We start from the raw sequence: 21,369 nt of genomic DNA, 5'->3' as shown, positions 1-21,369 counted from the left end.
AATTAATTTTTGTTGTAGAAATAGAGCAAAAACAGGCAATATGGTGTGTAAGAGGCAAGTCTCTTAATTAACTTGTTTACTGACCTGTTGTAATATATATGTTATCATGATGATTTTTTTGGAGTAAAAGACAGCATTCTTTGTGTGATTTTGATTTACTATATGAAATTATATTAATATGTAAATTTTCTGCCCCTATATCTCCAATTTTGTGATCATTCTAAATGCATTTTACAAGACTGAATCACACAGTGAAAAACACTGTAAATGCACGCACACACATAATTAAAACAACAGTTATGATATTATCGCAGACGATATATATTGCACACTCCGCACCACTGTCTTTTTGGCTAATTTGTGCAAACCTCTTGCTAAAATGTCAAAGCTTCATTTTAACCACCAATGCAGCGATGCAGTTATTTAGCTTACCTCTACATGCTTGCGAAGAGTTGAGTCTTGTCGAGATTTTATAAGCTGCTAGTTTGGTCTCCCTAGGCAAGCACAGCTCACACTGCATAACAGAGCGTAAATATGGCCAGGGGTTCACTTCATTTCCTTCGAGTTCAACTTCATAATATGACGGGGTTTCGTTTTCAGCGGTGTCTGCACCACTAACGCCTGTTTTGTCCGTCTGCATCTTTCTTGTGATTTTAGCGCCAGTTTGACCTCCTGCCCATTATTTACTGACGTAGTTTCCATGGAGCGATTTTTTTTTTCTTTTTTTACTCAGTAATTAATGTGTTTTAAAATGTAGCGAAGTACAATACTTCAAACAAAATATACTTAAGTAAAAGTAAAATTACAGATTTTAAAAATTACTTTAAAAAGTAGAAGTACACAAAAAAGCTACTCAATTACAGTAACGCGAGTAAATGTAATTCGTTACTTTCCACCTCTGGTGTCATCCAGTGAGCTGTTTTAATTTGCAGCCGGTTTCTAGATAGACAGCTATATTTGAATAAGACCACCTCAGAGCCAAATACGGAGTCTAAGGCTATGTTTACACCACAATGATGTAGTCAAAAAAGTGCAGTTTCACGTATACACAACAACATTTTCAAAACAATTTGCGTTTACACATATCCGCGAAAACGGCCAAAAACGTTGTATTACATATGCCAGGCCAGTAGTTGGCGCTGTCACCTTGTTAGTAAACTGTACCTGTAAAAATATGCGTTTTTAGTCCCCAAAATGCTGTTGTCGTGTTAACGAACAGGCAAAACACATAAAAAGTTCCCTGTTTTTGGCTGAAAATGTTGTCATGTAAACGGCCCCTAAAAGGCAGCAATTCACGAGTGAGCAGTAGCTCATTATCATTTAAAGAGACATGTGCCAAAACGGGTCGCTGTGAACAGAGCTGTTTTTGACAAGGTAAAAAGTGTGTTGTTTTACACACCCACTGGGGAATTTTTACTAAAGTATATTACCGAAATTTCATGAGAACCCTAAACAGTGGCTATCCAATGTCCCCAAACAGGCAATGCTTGTCTGATCAAAAAGCAGACAGATTTCCTTAGACCTTATGTAGCTCCACCCATTTTCATTTTCCAATTTGTATTTCCACAGCATGAAGGTAAAATCTTATAGATTTTAAAATCTTCCCGATCTACTGACAATTGTTTTGACATCCGCTTCAAACATTACAATGCTCATGATAACTTTTGTTAACTCTACAATAACTAAATCTACTTAACCAGCTAATTTCTCTTCAACAGCGATGTCATAGACATATACAGAGCTGCTACTAAAATGGAAGTTCAAAGGCAAAATTCTAAAGATGGCTGCAGCCTGCATACTAGTTTCTCTAGCAGATAAGGTCTATAGCCATTATTTTGTTTTTATTCCCACCATATTATTCCCATTAATTTAGCTTTGAATTGTCTGTTTGATCCCTCTCATGGTGTCCCTATTGTAATTTATTTTGGAGGGTAACAGTTTCGAGGTAACAAGATCTGAACTGAACTTTAAGCAGCTCTAAAGAGGTGTACTATTAGGTTGATTTATTGCACAAATGTTATATGAACTTACACGGCACAGATACACTGAAGTGTTCTGGGTCAGAGAGTAGAAGTCTTCTCTTTAACTCGGTCACACCAACCCCACTAGGCCCTGTACAAAACACACACACACCAGCAGTTTATCACTCATTAATCAACACTGACAAAGCAATAAAGCAGCAGTCAACATTCACTGAATAACTCATTCAATACAAATACAAGCTTATCTAAATCACCAATACCAATATACATTTTCATCACACTTCAGTCAGTAAACTCATGATCCCTGTCCAAACATTTTCTCTTTATCTTGCATCCAGTATAAAAGACTGTAGACTTGGCTAGTTAGCTGGTACATGAACAGATTCAGTCCTTGTTTTTAGGCGGACATGTACTGTGTTTAAAGTCTTCATGGACTGTCTAGGCCATGAAGTGGCCCATTATTCCGGCAGGCATCTGCAGTTTCCATCACTGGGATTTAAGTATGAGGATGATGGGGTAATGCTGTATTGATTTCAGGCTGTGGCTCCCGCCACTCGCACCCTTTCCAAAACACAGATCCAGTCTCTGCTCTGGCCCAAGCACCCCCAGAAGGTAAAGCCATACTACTGTAGTGAAAATGAAGAATCTGTCTGGTGCCCATTCATGAGAGACTAAAAGCCTGTGTCTGGCAGCCACAAACAGATGGTACAGTCGCTGTGGGTGCATCTCTCGAAATCAAAGTAAGTATGTTATCACTACACTGGCTGCAACTGGCCTCCTTGATGTGGAATGTGATTCTGGAGTGAAATTCCTGCCATTCTGATAATGCATGAAATGTGTTTGGCCATCTCAGTTCACGTTTGGTACAGGGTTGCTTTTCACAGCAAATGAGTTTTACAGAGTGAGAGGAAAGAACAAAATTGCATTGAGGTTGAATATGAAAATATTAAATCATCTTGTTTGACCTCACGTGGGCTTTCTGCCTGCCCTCACTGTCATCATCCACCAGTGCTCATCTTGCAAACAAACCTGTGGGTTGATGGTCTTCGAAATATTTGCAAGCTGTGTCTGTGGTCAGTTGAACAAATACATTAAGGAAGATACAGTATATTTTCATTCCGGGATGCCTTTTAAGTTATAATTCTATATGGCATACCTAGGCAAGCAGCGATCATAGAGTTAGTCAAATTAGACGTTAACGTTCTACACCCATGGCCAACAAAAACTCATGAGAATGACACACATTAGAAGTGAAACTAGTAATTTGTACAGCAACCTGCTCATTAGGGATGAGCAGACTGCTTTGGTGGGCTTAAACTTTTGTGGACATTTTGTTTGTCTCGTATGCAAAATAACAAATGACATGTTAATGTATTCATGAAAAAGAACAGGAAAATTCTTATAAGAATATATATATATATATATATATATATATATATATATATATATATATATATATATATATATATATATATATATACACACACACACACATATATACATATACATATATATATCCCCCTTTGTTGCTTTTTTTGTAGTTTTAAAATGAAAGTTTCTGTTTCCCTTTTTGGGGGAGTCCCGTTATATGACATTTTACAGCTTAAACTAACCTCGCTAAAAAAAGGTAAAATGTGACCCTGTCTGTGAAAACCCAGCTTAAGTCATTTTTTGGTGATTTTTTTGGTAAAGAACATTCTGTGAAAATGTAACACTGATATCTTTATTACTGACTGAGTAAGACCATGTCAAAGATTGAAATAATGGTTGGTAATCGAACTTTGATGCTTGTTATCTCATAATTAGATTTTGAGACTTTAGCCTGAATTTCACTGAAAGGGTCACAAATTATCTGATATTTTCAGAGACTACTCACCCTGACACAATATCAGTGTCTGCATGTGTCCTCTCAATTATATAATTTTCTGTTTTATGTTCCTGCATATTAGTTGCAGCATGTGAATAAAATAATAAAAAAGAAATTAAATAAATTAAAAACACAATCATCAAATTAAAAATATATTTGTATGAATTACACTTTAATGTATTTGTGAATAAATAAATATAAGACAAAAAATATATATATAATATATATGAAAATAAATAGAAATATATGAAAATAAATATATAGGAAGAAGTGAATGTCACTGACCCAAATTCTACCTATTGGAATCCAACATAACTAATATTTTGTTGATCTTGGATCAACATTACTGTCCAAAAATATAAACCCAATCCCTACCCCTAAACCTAACCCTACCCATATTTATCCCTAAAATCAATGTGAAATGACCATCCTGTAACAATTGTTTATAATCACATAACCCTGAGCATAAGCCTAAAAGAGATATTTCCTGAAAAGTTATCCCTCAGTTCTGATTGGTTAATTGGAATGTTGTTCCAGGATCAACAAGGATGTTAATCCAGGAACATGTTGTACTTGGTGAAATCACGGTCACCCTCTGCACCCCTTTACCTACATCTTCAAGAATCAGCTAAAAACACATCTCTTCCATTTTTTGACCTAGTCTAGCACTCTCTGTTCTTTAAAAAAGTCAATTTTAGACTTACACTCTATTGATTTATTGCTTGTTTTCTTAAAAACAAACAAACAAGCAAACAAGCAAACAAACAAACAAACAAACAAAAAAAACAATAGCTTTTCTAATCTTTTTGTATTCTGTCTATTTGTATTCTTTGTATTTATTATACAATTAAAGGGGTCATATGATGTTGCTAAAAATAACATTATTTTGTGTATTTGGTGTAATGAAATGTGTTTATGCAGTTAAAGGTTCAAAACACACATTATTTTCCACATACTGTACATTATTGTTTCTACTCTATGCCCCACCTTTCAGAAACGCGTCGTTTTTTACAAAGCTCATCGTTCTGAAAAGCATGGTGTGCTCTGATTGGCCAGCTATCCAGTGCTTTGTGATTGGTCGAATGCCTCAAGCGTGTGACAGAAATGTTATGCCACTTGCCATACTGTGATGTGTGTCCCGGTCAGAACACCGGCACGACAAGACAAAAACAATAAATCCCAATACAAACGAGCCATTTGTGGCATCCAGTGGGGACATAATTATTCACGCGTTGCGTTGCATCATGCCGCATAAACATAAAACCATGTCTACATTTGTGATCAGAGAAACGACAAACAACAAGCGCTACTCTACACCAGCGGTTTTCAATTCCAGTCTCAGGATCAGGAAACAGTCCTCCATAAAATGCGCAGCACACATCTGAATATTTGGGTTGAACTGTTCTGGAACAGTGTTGTAAATACAACTTAACCACTGATTTCTTGTTGTGTCCTCTTTTGGAAGGCCAAACAAAGTATTTCAACATCAACAACAAAACATTGACTCCACAACATGGCGCCGGCATCAACAGCTAAAATCAAAGGTTCTGCCTTCTTTCTTTGCGTGAACATTTGGGCGGTGTAATGCAAATATTCCCACATCATGACGTAGACATGTGGGGGCGTGTTTAAACAAGGCATTTGAGGAGGCCGTGGATGAGTCTTGACTTTTATAAAGAATATCTCTTTGGGTTTGAGACTTTAATCTTTGCAACTTTACAGATCTTTTTTATTCACCAAGAGCTTGTAACACTCCAAAGAGAAAGCAAAACTTGAAATCGCATCATATGACCCCTTTAACAAAAGCAAAAAAGTCCTCTAACGCTAGCTTGCTCTATTCTTATTTTATTCTATGTTTTCTTTTTATTTATTAAATAATAAAAAATAAAAACGTGTAAAAAACTTGCTACGTGTACTGCGTTAAGCTAACTGAGACTTGTTATAGCACTGGTATATTATTGTTCTTTTGTTGATTTTAATTGCTTCCATTGTCCTCATTTGTAAGTCGCTTTGGATAAAAGCATCTGCTAAATGACTAAATGTAATTGTAAACTGTACTCATGAAAAGTCTGTTTCACAGCAGCTAAATTCAGACATTGTGGACAAAATGGGGGAAAAACAGCAAAGTCTAGTGCCACAGTTTTGTTCATTTTTCTCATATATCAATGGTAGACAACCCAGTTTCTGACCTTGCTGAGATGATTTAACGTTTTTGAAATAAATCCACCCAGTCTTTGAACATATTGGCTCTTTGGCCAGACTTGTCAAGGCTCACTTGAAGTCCTTCAGTACTGGGAGAGACTTAACTGTGCTCCTGTACATTTTTTGTTGTTTGTTTAGGAAAGAAGTCTTGCATTCACCTACACCTTGCCAACAGCTGTTCTCACCCCTGATATACCTAAGAATTAATGCTCTAAATTTACCACAGGGACAAATTTTTGATTCAGCAGTGGATAAAAAAAGTGAAAAAGTTTAAATGATCTCACATGCCTCATCAAATTTCTAAGTAGAATATCATACATTCGTAATTATGCAAACACTAAAGCAATGATGATGTTTTAGGCAGACAGTTACTACTTTTATAACAATAGAAATTCTATCCGCCAAGATGCCATTCAATTTTCAATATTTATATACCCTCAGCAACACAAAAGCTGAACTTCAATTTCATTAAAGCTCTGAACAGATAGCTCTGGATTTCATACTTAATGGAATGTCAACTTTTGATTATAGTCATTTTCTAAACTCTTGCTACTGATGGACTGTGGCAACAGGGAATGTAAATGACATAAAACATAGCAAGTGGCTCCAGCTGTATGGAGGGCTGCCTGGCATATTTAAGCAGTACTTTCATGTTTAGATAATAAGCACATATTCTTTTGGCTCCTTCGGAGTCTGACTTTAGAAATGACGTTGAGGTGAACATTTTGCAGGTCATTTGACCCAGGTCTACATCCAGGCAGTACAATGAAAACAGATACATAGTCTGCAGATCCATGTGTTCATTTAACTTTCTAGACTCTTTCTTTTTCTACACCTATACCAATAAATAATCACCCTCATCATTCCAAACTTGCATGCAATTTGTTCCCTTTGCCAAACACACACACACGCAAAAAAAGAGAATATATGAAGACTTTTCCATGCTCCTTTCCATGCAGTTACAATGAACAGCAACTGAAGATGTCAAGCTTCAAAAAAGATACAAAAGAAACCCCCAAAAAAGTATTTTTAAAAGTGGAACATGTGACTTTTATGCTTTATTCAAAGTCAGGGCCCAATGGTTAACCAGTGATGAACAATGCAAAATTTGGTCTGTAAAAGACTTGGAATATAACACATGCATTCTGGCAATTTCCACCGCAAAATGACAAATTTTTTTTTTTTTTTTTTTTTTTTTGTGATTCAGAATGGCATGATATAAAATCGCAATTTGTAGTTAGTCAGAATTGCCAGATATAAACTCACAATTCTAACAAATAAGGTCAAAATAATAAATAAAATAAAATCAACTCAGAACTGTGACTCTATATCTTGCAATTTTGTGTTCTTTTAACAGAATTTTGAGATATAAACTTGCAATTTAAAAAAAAGTAGGCATTTTTTTTCCTCTCAGATTCGGAATTTATAACTCGCAATTGTGCGTTTATATCTCAAAATTCTGAGAAAAGAAGTCAGAACTGCAACTCTGACTTTATAACAATTGTGAGTTTGTATTTTGCAGTTCTGACTTCTGATTTGTCACAATTCTGAGAAAGTCAGAAATAAAAGGTGCAGTTATTTATTGATTGATATTTTTTTTTTTTTAGTGGTGGAAATAGGCTTCCATAGCTTTTGCACAATTGTGCTTTTTTCAACCCTAAAAGTTAAATAATGACTAGTGCTGTCAAATGATTAATCACGATTAATCACATCCAAAATAAAGTTTTTGTTTACACAATATGAGTGTGCACTGTGTGTGTATATGTAGTGTTTATATATTTTATATATATTTTATATATATATATATATATATATATATATATATATATATATATATAATATAAAATGTAAATATATAAATGTATAAATTGTATAAAATGTATAAATACATATAATTATTTCAAGATATATACTGTAAGTGTGTGTATTTATATATACATAATTAATAAACACAGTACACAAAACCAAACATGAACAATTTTTTTTTATCTTGGACGTGATTAATCATGATTAATCATTTGACAGTACTAATAATGACAGAATTTAAGGTCTTAGATGAGTTTTTTTTTTTTTTTTTTTTTTTTTTTTTTTTTTTTTGTTTTTGCAAGAATCATCCTCACCAGTTAGGAGCACAAGGCGGTAAGGCTCATCAGGCTTTCTCTTGTAAGGCAGGACCTCCTGATATATTGGTAAATGGATACCGGCATTTCCTTTGCCCATCTTCTGTCTCACATGTTGACTTTTGCTGTCCTTCTGGCTCAACCGGAAACTTTTCCTCAAACCAGCTGTGGTAAAGGAGAAAAATAAATCAATTAACTTAACATCTCATGTAATTAATTTTAAAAGAATACTTGGACTCTTATTTTTATAATTTTTTATTGATTTAAATTTACATAAGTATGTCATAATAAGTCAAGCTTGATTTGATTCTTTTTTTCCCCCACATTGAGTAATGTGTTTAGAAATTACAGCATAATTTGCTCAGAGTTCCTACCAAGTACAGATGCCAAAAATATTTGGGCAGTTGCACTTACATCTGTTTTTTATTAGACAAGCGTGTTTGTCTGGATCATTAGTGTATATTTCAGATAGCTGTCAATGTCTAATTTTGCTTTGGAATTGGTTCTTGGAACATGAAATTAGACATGAGAACCAGAGAAGGGTCAACAATACTGAAAAATCAGTAGACTTTAATCCAAGAGGTAGTCAAAACTATTGTCCTGGCAAGACCTGCTGTTTGGTAAATCTACAATGCAAGCATTGGTTAGCTTAACAGTGACCAAAGAGAATCAGTAATGTGGCTGCCAGAAGAAAACTTTAAACATGAAGAAACCCCCATCAAGTAACTGAATAGCAGTATTCACCAGGGTGTAAGAGATTTCTTAAAGACTATCCGTGTGAATGTGATGGAAGTTTACATAGCACATTACACAAACAAAATCATGATTCAAAACACTTTTCCTTGAATATCTCCAACTGTACACATTATGGATGTCTTACTTATCTGACACACCCATTTGATGTTTGGAGTTTTTACAAACAAAATCATGAGTTAAATCAGGTGTGTTTGATTAGGGAGCCATCCAAAACGTGTAAGGTTGGGAAACACTGCTTTGGATATCAAGCAGAACTGATTATTGCAGACCATGATTAAGTGCAGGACAGGATGGACACAATGGCTTGCACAAACCTTACTTGGAGAGTCTAACTTACAAGAACTTTTGCTTCACAGGAGCAATAAAGTAAAGGTGGAGTATTCCTCATCTTTGTTCTCAACGCTGTTGAAAAAAGAAATCAAAACAGCATATGGTGTTTAGGTGTGTTGATGCATGTCAGTTGGTTTGAGCTGGTTTAAGCTGTTCCTTAGTTGGTCATGAGCTGGTTTAAGCTGGTTATGAGCTGGTCTTGAGCAAGATCTAGTTGCTTAGGACCAGCACATGACCAGCTTCAACCAGCTCATGACCAGGGCTGTGTTTCCCAAAAGCATCGTAAGCTTAAGTCGATTGTAGAACTATTGTCACCAATGGAGCTACGATCAACTTGGGCTTATGATGCTTTTGGGAAATGCAGCATAGATAAGGACCAGCTTAAACTAGCTACCATGCTTCAAAACATACCTAACTAACAAAAAGGGTTTTTTTTTTTTTTCAAAAGGGAATGCTTTCTTTGTGTAGTGCTGATAGGTTATTATCAACAACAATGCAATCAAGATATTAGGAAAAAAAAATAGATCTATTTCCATGCAATCAAGATATTAGAAAAAAAAAATCCTCTTTACTGATGACAGTTTGGGTCTTGCTCAGATTTATTTCCAGGAAATCAAGATATAAGAAAACTTAAAAAAAGACACTGTGGAAATGTAGAGCACATTGTTTCAAACTTGGACAAAGTTACCCTCCTCTAATAGCTTTGTGCACAAAGTATTTTGAAAAGATAAGCATGTCGTTAGGGTACCCTGTCAAGCATAATACATAAAATACATAATTGATGAAATTCTGGAAGCTAGTAGTGACCTGAAAGACTGTGAAGATGCTCTTCTACTCTTTCCCCTTCTGGATGTGGAGCAGGGTGTAGACCCTGCATAGACTGAACTTTTTGAAGATCCTGGTACTTTTTGGCAACTCAAAAGCAGTGGCCATCAACTTAAGACAATATTAATTGTTTGATTTTTTTTAAAACCAACATTAGTTAATGCTTGGGTGTATTCTTCATCCCAACAAGAAAAGCCTGCATGTGCTATAAATGTGGAGGGGTGGATAAAATCAAAACCAGCATCAAGGTCCTCTACTCTCAATGTGCCTCTCTTTCTCAGAACAGGCTCATAAGTAACCTGTTCCTGATCAATTGCATAGCCAAAAGATCAATGAGGGGAAGGAATAATACTATACTGTATATGTAATATGACAACATGAACCTCAAAAGTCTGTGGAGACATTTGAAGTCCAATAAAGTGCATCCATTCATCATAAAAAGTACCCCCCCCCAAAAAAAAAAGCCATGTAGAGTACTTTTTGTGATGGATGTATGCACTTTATTGGACTTCAAAATCTCAACGCCCATTAACTGCCATTATAAAGCTTAGAAGAGCCAGGACATTTTTTAAATATAACTATTTATCTGAAAGAAGAAAATCATATACACCTACAGTAGGATGGCTTGAGGGTGAGTAAATCACGGGGTCATTTTTATATCAATATAAAATAACCAACTCAAATAAAAATAAATAAACATAACCTAAAACATACAAACACAATAATAAAGAACCCAGCTACCACTTTATAAACATAACTTTTAGCAGCCATACAGAATATGGAATCCCAAAGGCCCGTATCTCATAAACTGTTCAAATCAGTAGTGCAAACTAAACATCCAGGCATCAAAAATGTTATTTCCAACATATAAATAAAATATAGTATTGTGTAATAAACAAACAAAAGTTCTGAGTTTGTATGATTTTTTGTGGAAGAAAAACATACATCAAACTCTGTTTTCAAGTAATGTTCAACACAATTTGACACAATTTATAAACAGATTTGTAAAAATGTTGGGTAATCACTGTCAAAAACGTCTGCTGCCATGTTGAGAAACAAAAAACTGGAGGTCATATTATAATAGTCCAATTCATTGGTAGCTACTAATGATAACAGTATCATAAACACATTACAGTGCACTGAGTAGCTGTTGATGTTCATCTACACCTCTGGGAATTATGTAGCAGAGGGCCTGAACACAGGAACATAACGGACTTGGTGAACAGATGTAAGGCATCTAACATTGTCTGCTGCAGTATCCTCTTTACAAATACTTGTTTGATTGGTCCCACCAATATTAATCTTGCTGAATCCTTTAAATGCTTCCAGATGTTTAGTGTCCCACATAGACAGCAAAAATCGGGCCTGAAGGCCAAACAGCTTCTGGATAAATAAATCAAAAAGAAGCTAGGAAGATTTGACAGAGATAATCAAACCAAGGCCTGAAGATGAATTTTATCTGGCCCACTGGACTCCCACTAGATAGGGATCTCTAGACAGTAGTTTTTCTTTCTTAGATTCTTTTAACTTTTTTTTTTTTAATTATTATTTTTTTTTCTTAATTTATGCAGTTCAGGATATCTACAGTAAGTAGACTTAAACAAAGAAAAAAAATAGCACTTAACATACAATAGTAAAAAAATATACTCTACACTGTAAAACTGTTTTATTATGTAACCCACAACTTTCTTGTGGTAACTAACAAAATTAACTTGTACGAATTAAGAATTCAAAAAAATACTAAGATGTGGATGTCTAAATCAACCTTATTACACTGAAGGAATACAGGAATACAAATTAAAGCAATTTCCCTGTTTTCTGTTACTGAAAGATACAATAAGGGGAAAAAATACAGGACAGGAAAAAAATAACAATTTATGAAAATAAGCTATTATGAGGTTATAGGAAAGATGTTTTTATGAACACAACAATGCTGCTATAGATATAACAAAGAGAACCTTTTAGTCTGTGACACTATAATTCCATTAGCCTTCATCCTCATCTCTGTTCACTGATGACCTTGGTTACAGCTAATCATCCTGTTCAAGGAAAGCTAAGCAGCTGGCAGTAAATAACATGGATCAGGCCCGATCCTTAATGCAACTGATGACTGGTGATGGTGGTGCTGACAGAGACTTTATCTAGAGATTACAAACTTGGAACCTGCAGCATTTTTCATGTCGGAAAAATGACAGAAACATAGCCACATGACCAGTTTCAGAAAATAACACTGTGCAGGAGTCACCACTCCAGAAGGTTAATGATCCTTTATTCATGGGCTACACCAAAGCAGGGCTTTCACCACTTGCATGTGGTCTCGCGGAAGCCATGTTGTGGGCACGGCGAGGCTCTGACTTACTGCAAATGATATGGGCATCTCCTAGCTCTGACATCTGTGAAATTACACTCAGTGGGTAGGACAGCCTCTGTCTTATTATAAGTTACAGAGACGTTTGAGTTTTTGGAAGCAGTTTTGTTAGGATTGACTTGGGATCATGGTAATCCTGGTGGTCATGTTGTTTTCCAGAGTCTGTAACATGGAAGATCACTGTAGACAGGGAGCAATGGATCTCAGGAAAAAAAAAGGACACAAAAAACAAGATACCAACAAAATCAGCAATGATAAAATCAGCTCAGATAGTTAAGTGTACCATCATATCAAAATGTTTTGGCCATTTTAGTCCATTAGCTTTGAAGTCATATAGTATTTTACCGCAAACTGGGGGCTGGGGCTGAGATAGATAGACAGACAGACAGACAGACCAGACAGATAGACAGACAGACAGACAGACAGACTGATAGACACAGACGCGATAGATAGATAGATAGATAGATAGATAGATAGATAGATAGATAGATAGATAGATAGATGACAATGTTAATGTACTGTATTTGGTCTTGGCAGAATATATCTGCTACACTGCTGCAGCTGCTGTTGATTATTGTTGTTGCTGCAAGTAAGTACAGAAACTTGTACTGCCAATGTGATAGGGTGATGCATTTAAAACATGCTGCTGCACAAATAGCATATAAAATAACCCATAGCAGATCTATACAGGTGGAGCTGGGGAAGTTGGAGGGTTTTCAGGGGAACTCTGAAAGTGCGCTGCAAAATGCTCAAGTGGATGATAACCATCCATTTAAATTTAAAGCAGCAAGCACATAGGCAGCGTATGCAACATGAACCAATCAGCTTGTGCCAAGTCGTTTAACGAATATCATCAGTTACGTTAATGCATACCTGTCGTCTGTACCATCTAGAGTTCCATGAAAGAACTAAGCATTTTCTGGAAACTAAGTTGACCCCGACTATAAGTCACACTGGTCAAAAACTGCATTGGATTTTTTGTTTGAGTCACAATTTATATTAACGTTCATAAATAATGTAAAATACCGGTAAATAAAACAAAATGTTAAACACTATAAACTATAAAAATAATCTCATTTAGCACATGCTTGAAGTTAATTGCCATTACATGAAGTTTTAAGATTATATATATATATATATATATATATATATAAACTGTATATACAATGAGTCCTTGTACCAGTGACAGCAAATAGCAATTATATTTTATGTATAGGGAGTATATTGCAAAGGAATTATCATATCAGGGGCCTGTTACATTTGAAAACTTAAGCTTAAAAGCTGACAAAATTACATTTTTGGCAGATGTACTATATACATTTAAAATGTCTCCTTAAACTGGACAAAAAAATATTGATTGACAGATATGAATAACTTATATGTGTAAAAATATTCTTCCTTCTTTCTTTCTTAATTTTGCTTTGAAATGCCATAACTTGATTTTTCCACTAAAAACGACAGATTCTATCTGCTGACTTATACTGGACCATCTCTAATCATTCTAGCCCTGCTTAAAACCCTGCCCTTCCATGATTGACTACGAATCCCTGCCCTTCTTTTTTGATTTCTTTCAATAATCTGTTACCTACTCAGATGTGCATAACAAATACAGAAAGAGACAAATCTTCAATTAAAATTTGATTTTTGGGTGAACTATCCCTTTTAGTAAGAGTGAGAGAGGTTACACCAAAACACTCTTTATACCCCCAAACTGTTGCCCTCGCGTTCCTGGAGTGATGCATGTAGCCACCCTGATGAGCCATTAAATCATCGATAGCGATTTAACGTGCAAGCAGTGAGCCAACACAGACACCATATATCCCATGCAATGGAATCTAGACAGACAATCCGCTAATATGACAGGGAGCGCTTTGTTATGCCTCTTCAGAAACCACACGGCACGCAACCTCATCAAGTGCACAGTCCACATTATCTGCCACAAACGGTACATAAAATGTATGACATATATCCTATGCGGTTGGTTACACCAGACTGCATGCTAAAACCATTATCTGTTTGACGAAGACTTTCTGCTGCCATATTACCGAAGTCTACTAATGCACATGAGCTGCGGCTACCTGACAGCTGAAAACATTCAAAAGATCTGGAAAGTAAGCCCAAGCTTTCTGGAGTTTTCAAGCATGCATTACTATTGGCTCTTTGTATCATGTGGGACTGCATACTGATTAAATAATCTGGTTTGTAAATAGAGCCTTGTCTCTGTTGCATCTCTGTTTTTCCATGTCTGGATCTTACTGGGATTTGCTGATACCTTTTCCAGGTTTCCCCAGTTTAATATCCCACCACACCTCTCCCTCATGACCCTTTTCATATCCCACAATACCCTGGGCCTTTAAATCCACGTGGTTACTCTGAACAGCACCTCTAAATTTTAGCAAGGCTTTGCTGAATAGATTTATAGAAGAATGTTGACAATTATGCTCAAAAAGCATCCAGTGCTACCAGGAGCACAAAACCTAAATCAAAGACATACAAAATAACAATACAAACTCTCTGCACCACAGTAATGTCTTAAGCAGTATGGCTTGGTCCCATTGTAATGTCTTAAGCATGTTTTCTTGAGGGACCGCAGCAGCCCTGATGCTAGTTTGGCCATTGTGTGTCCTGGAGATTAGCAGTGGACATGCTGGCTTTTGAAGTGGGGTCAAGGTTGCCAAAGAGCTGAAAATGAGGCGCGTCTCTGCTAGACTCATCTGGTAGCCTAGCTGCTAAATGAGCGCAGTGCATGTTTAGCTCTCAGATGGCCTGTATCACTAATGGACCAGCACAAAGCACCCAGTCTGGAGCCATCAAAGACTCTCCCATTAGCATGAATGCTCAAACCATATCAGACTAAATCTAAAACTAATGATCCTCACCTTGAATAAACATCATCCTGATAATGGTGTGGGAACATAATGCAAAAGTACAAATGAAACAGGATGAGATGGATATCTTTAACACAACGGTGGAAACTGTTTCATCAGGACTGTGGCTAAACAGGACAAGTCACATATACTGTAAATAAATACCAGGCTAGGAGGTTGCAAACAAAAATCTTACAAATAACAAATCCTAAAACCCACCTATATGTATGCCACTTATTGCTCCATAGTCCACATCACTCTGGTTATTGAGTGAAAGGCAGGTTAGAGAGAAAAGAGAGAAAAAAAGTGCACTCTAATCAAAATAATGATAAATGTGAGATGGAGTCTGGGCAACCCTTAATCAAGAAGTGGTGAAAGAAAGGGGGGTAATTTGCAATGTTACTGTTTTTTTTAAAACATGATGTAAAACAAAGACAAAAATACTGGCAAATTAGAGCTGGGTTACTGTTTATGTGACCGTGCTGAAAAGGCATTTTGAAAAATTACCTTCCATGTTGTCTTTTCAGTGTGACATGAAAGGGCAAGAGGGGAAAAAAGAGATGAGAGAGAGAGAGTAAGAGAGACGAGAGACAGAAGAGACGGAGAGAGAGAGAGAGAGAGTCAAATAAGACGTTGCACTCACAACAATATAAAAAAAAAGTTTTTGTCCATTTTTGTAGAGATTTCTAATACTCAGGAAATACATTCTCATTCTGAAGTTACACAGGCATCATATCTATTTGTTAAAGAAAGAAGCTGCATTTAGATACAGCAAAGGCCTAGCACTTCATCAATCAATCTTACTGTATAATCAGTGAACATGTGATGTCGTTTTTACTGCCTAAATTTGGAGCGTCATGGTCACATAGTTAGACTGCACCCTCACAGTTAGTTCACTGACCACTTCTGCATATTACTCACAGGACCTGACTCTACAATCTCTATCTGACAAACTCTAAGCTGATTGGCCGACTAGATGCAACTTTCAGGAGCAGGGGTCCAATGAGGATAAGTAGACTGACTGTTTGACTGATGGATTTTATTTTATGTTATAATCTAATTTCGATAAACCTGCCATTTCGCTTTAGAATACACTTTTTAGATAAACATTTGCTCATTCTGTTCTAATCTTTCATGTTGATGTCTTTAGGATGTAAACATTGAGATGACAAGGTTTTTTTTTTTTTTATTATGAATGTACCGTAAATCGAAAGAAAGGAAAATGTAATTATTTTTGGAAGAGAACAAACATGCTTTTACTTCTCAAATGGGACGAGGTGAGCAATGTAAATCCAAAGCTTACAATATGTGTGTGGTCTTGTCTTTAGAAGCCACAATGCAATGGCAGCCAAGGGGCAAGACATGGACATTCAGTCCAATTGTCCATCATGCTGTGGCCAGGGTGCATTTTTGGAATAGTAATTGCAATTTTCTGTGACCAAGCTCAACGTGTCCTAACCATGTCCTCACCGTGCGGTCCCCATTGGGGAATGCATAAGATGTGTTTCATGCTTTTACAGAGCCAGTAAAAAATGCTGGTGCTGTCTTGAGTTTAACTGTGGCATTTTGGTAACCTTCTGTTCTGCTTCAACCCAAGCTTTATGTTTTGCAGTGGTTAATAGGGGAGGCCGTAAAGTGACCTCTCGTCGATTCATCGCAGTGTGAGGACTCGGACCGTCCGCAGAAGCAGCTGTCACTCTCCTCGCATCCAACCCACAGATGGAGGTTTTATAGGGAAGGCTGTTGCTTTGAACAGACCCTACAATGGCTTTTCAAGACGAGACTCAAACTATTCCAGATCCATCTATTGGCTTGTTTTTGTCCATTTTCCACCCCAATTTAATTCCCTCAACAATTTGTACTGCAGAAAAATCAAGACTTAGAAAATAGCAAACTACATGTTACTTTGCCATGCATATTGTTTTCACTATTCATCAGTTCAGATGAACTAGCTCATATGTAGGGTGATGCATTATTTATTCTTTGATGTCAACTTTGTTTATAGAACCCAAACTCATAATGCCAAATGTAACATACTGTATTAACAAAAACTAGCTCCTGCTGGAAGTTTGCTTGTATTAATTTTACAGTGTTTTCTGGTTTCTGGAGAACTGCTTTCATCCTGAGGTCACACATGTGTTGTGTTGCTTAGTCTATGCTGAAGTCTTTAGCAAAGTGAAAGACTGACTAAGACTGTTCTGAATAGTGCGAAGCAACCTTCCAATGGCTTAGTATGAATGTGTTCAACAAGTAATAAAATTTTTTTTAATATGTCCGGCAGAGCCACTGTGATTTACAGCACTTCCGCAGACTTTATCAGGTCATTTATTCAGCTCGCGTCTCCAGAGAGCAGCTCCAGGAAGATGCCTGGCACCCTTAGACACACTCTCATCTCTGACTGTCACTAACAGTTTTTGTTGTGATGTTAAGTGTGACATCACTTCATTTCCACAATCATTTCCACATCACTCTTTAACACAGTGTGGGATGCTGAGTTAATTCTTTTTTTATATGTTTAATCCAACAGGAGCTCTAAATTAACAACAGATGCTTTTCTGTATTTGTTTAAATTACCCTGAAAAGTGTTCTAACTAATTTTATGTCTTATAGGCTAGTGTTTTGTTTTGTTTTATGCCTTCGTATAGCGTATATACTATTTGGTAAATTGAATGCAGTGTAGAATGTCTGATGCCGATTATTATTATTTATTTTTAACTGGATCATTTAAATGAACTAATAAAAATGAATTGTAAACTTCCAGTATTTTCATATGGAGACAGGACTCTGTCCCAAATGATGGCCTTTAAGCTGAGGGAGACAGCTGAGTAAGACATAAGGCTCAGAAAAAGCAGCACAATGAGGGGCTGGCATGCCTTTAAAGCAAACAGCTAAAATGACAAAAGGACCACCCTGGGCCACCATGTTTGGCTCAAGTATGTATGCCGTTCGGCAACAATTAAAGGTTTGCTAGTGCACATAAGTGGCACCATTTGGGAACAGGGCCAGAGAGAGTGATTATATTTTAGCATTTGAATATTCCAAATGCTGTCTTAATATGCATATTGTTTCCAATCCTGCCTGGATTTCTGAGCTTTACCAACCGAATATCATTGACTCTCTCAGTGGTGGAACAGATACTGCAGGCCTTTGTGTAAGAGTCACTTCTCCTGTAGGGAAACATAGGAATCAATGCTGAAAAATTATCAAACATCTCAGTTAGGCTCCGGGAAAATGCCTCATAAATATTATAAAGCTGTCTATTCAGCATTGGGAACATTATGACAGGATCTGAGTCTGACTGACAAGGTCTGTGTTTGACTCTGACAACAGAAGGATTTAGTTTCTCAGTCTAGACTTGGAGTGAAACTTTGCAAGTCTGATTATGAAAGTTTTCTTACCTTTCCTAAAGCTGTCTTGAGGGAATCAGTCCAGCACTAAGGTTTGCCTCATCGTGCCGTATGGCCTGCCACCAGGTGTCATCTTCTTGGCTTACAATCTGTAACACATCTCCTCTCCAGAATTCCATCCCGGCGTCTTTGCATGGAATAGCAGGGTCTGCTTGGGGACTATAGTCAAAATGTGCCCTTACAAAGACCTGCAAAATCCACAAACACATTTGTGATGTTTGAAGTTTGGTTTTAATTATCTGGAGTGTAAATCAATTAAGGACCTTGTTATCTATGGCCTCTGGCACTTTTTGGTGCCTGGGATGACTTTGAAGGTCAATGCTTCTTTTAACTTGGCCTGGAGGATGTGATAATGACATACAGACCCAAAACAAGCTTACATGGTTCAGATTCAATAATGCTTATGAATAAAGACAGAGAGAACAGAACATTGTTATTCTCCAGAAAACACTCAAATGCACACACACTAAATTCCCAAACACATTCACACATGCAGCTAAGCCTAACATCAATTTCTGTTTTGGATATTGCTGGTTTATATTCTGGTCTAGACAATATAGTCATGTTGACCAAGAGAGGTTTGCTGGTTAAGCTAGTTAAGAAGCCTTTTGGGAACATGAGCACACTATCATCCTATGCTGGGAACCAGCATGCAAAACACAACACATGCTGGTGATCAGCGGTTCTTGTTCTCCACTGGAAAATCACTGACTTCCTGTACCCCACCACAAAAACAAATAATACCTGTAGCATCAACCAACCAAAAAGAATTAAACAAGAAGTTTTAACAAAACTACAAATAGGCATCAATTAAAAAAAAGTTCCATGAACAAATAAATTAAAAAAAAACATTTTTCAGATAATCAAATCTTTAGTCGGTAGTATTCAGAGTTTATAAGCTCATTTTGGTTTAGACACTAGTGCCACCAGGATACGCTGTACATAAGTGTGAGTGTCAGGATAATTCCAAGTAGAAATCTGGACACAATCATCCTTATAACCAGTTGCAAGCAAGCATTCCCAGTTTGCCTTGTAAATCAATATGTGAGTGTCAGGATAATTCCAAGTAGAAATCTGGACAGAAGCATCTTTAGAGAGGGGGATACTTGTGTGAAGATCACAATATGTATCCTAAACATGTTATGTAGTGACAGCTGAGGATTAAATGTTACATGAAACCATGGCGGGGGGAAAAATGAGCGTGACTCATTTTTGAGTGTGTGTAAAAACTAAAAAGCTCAAATTAGGACAAAAAAAAGCTGTTGTTTAAATCACACAGATGTGTTGACACTATATGTTAAACATCTGATCCATGTTGTTTTACTGTCTGAAGGAAAAATCAGCAGCCAATGAAATTAATCTTTCTGGTTCATTGGATCTAAAAATACATCAAATTTGGCCTTGATGAATTAGATACATGTCTGTGTTTTGCTACAGTTCCATATCCATTAGCACCATCTCACATCACTTATAGAAAAATCATTCTTTTCTTTTCATGCACATCATCTCCCAAGACAATCAGTACACTGACCGTGGCCACAATACCACAGCAACACTACAGTTGTTTAGGTTGAACCCTCCAAAACATTTTAACAACTTGCAGAGTTCCTAAAATAAACTAATCCAAACTATGATGAAATTTAAGTCCTTTGAAAGGCCTCTTAGATTACTGGTTTCAGGAGGCCAAGCTTTAACAAGCGTGTACCGAAGCAGACAATGAGATATATGATGCTACAAGGGGCACTGATATATGACAAATTGCCTGTAGTCCTTAATCACAGGGCTAAGGCCCCCTATTAGTAGGACAAAAAGATCTCTCCAGATTGTGGAGTACTTTTTAATTCCTTCTCATGCTTCTTACATTGAAAATGGAAAAGCCATGGCCCAATGTTTATAACTCTCTACCCATGGTACAGAGAGAAAAAAAAGGCAAAAAAACAAAAAACAGATGGGTTCTGTTCCAAGCCTCTTGAAAATGGCATGCTCAAAGAGAGAACACTCCCATGGCAACATCACTGATCATCATTTGTAAGGTAACCCCCATCTGCCAGGTCTGACTTCCACTACAGAAGTCCCTTTAAACTACAAATATTTTCACTGGAACATCGAGCACAGACCAACCCTGATGACGGGAAATGCAGGCACTTTTATTTGTACAGTATCTGAGTATGCTACTGGGTTGATGGCAGAGCACTAGTTTCAGATGTCATGTAGACGACCACTATGCAGCAAAATTGAGACAAAAGAAACTGAATGTATTATACACCAAACCACTGAAACAATTCAAACGACAGTAAATATAGTAATAATACAGTAAAATGCTAATATTATGAACTATTATTACAATAAAAAAAGTTTTCTGTTTGAAAATATTTTAAAATGTAATTTATTCCTGTGATGCAAAGGTAAAATTCTGTCAGCCGTTACGCCAGTCTTTAGTGCCACATGATCCAGAAATCATTCAAAAATGCTTAGTGATTCAGAAACATTTCTTATTGTTATTTATGTTGAACTGTTGTAACAGTTGTACTGCTTAATATTTTTGTGCAAACCATGATACATTTTTCAGGATTCTTTGATAAATATAAAGTTCAAAAGAACAGAATTTATTTTCAATAGATTTTCATTTTTATTAATTTCCTTTT

The 21,369-nt window shown here is 36.4% G+C and overlaps 1 pseudogene; it reads right to left on the bottom strand.

Annotated features, from left to right (window-relative positions):
• LOC122136390 overlaps nt 1–21,369 on the bottom strand; it is a 43,675-nt pseudogene that overhangs the window by 10,595 nt on the left and 11,711 nt on the right.

Source organism: Cyprinus carpio, chromosome B2 (genome assembly GCF_018340385.1).
Source record: "Cyprinus carpio isolate SPL01 chromosome B2, ASM1834038v1, whole genome shotgun sequence".
Taxonomy (NCBI): domain Eukaryota; kingdom Metazoa; phylum Chordata; class Actinopteri; order Cypriniformes; family Cyprinidae; genus Cyprinus; species Cyprinus carpio.
The sequence above is the reverse complement of the archived record's forward strand: the minus strand, read 5'-3'. Positions and strand labels throughout refer to the sequence as shown.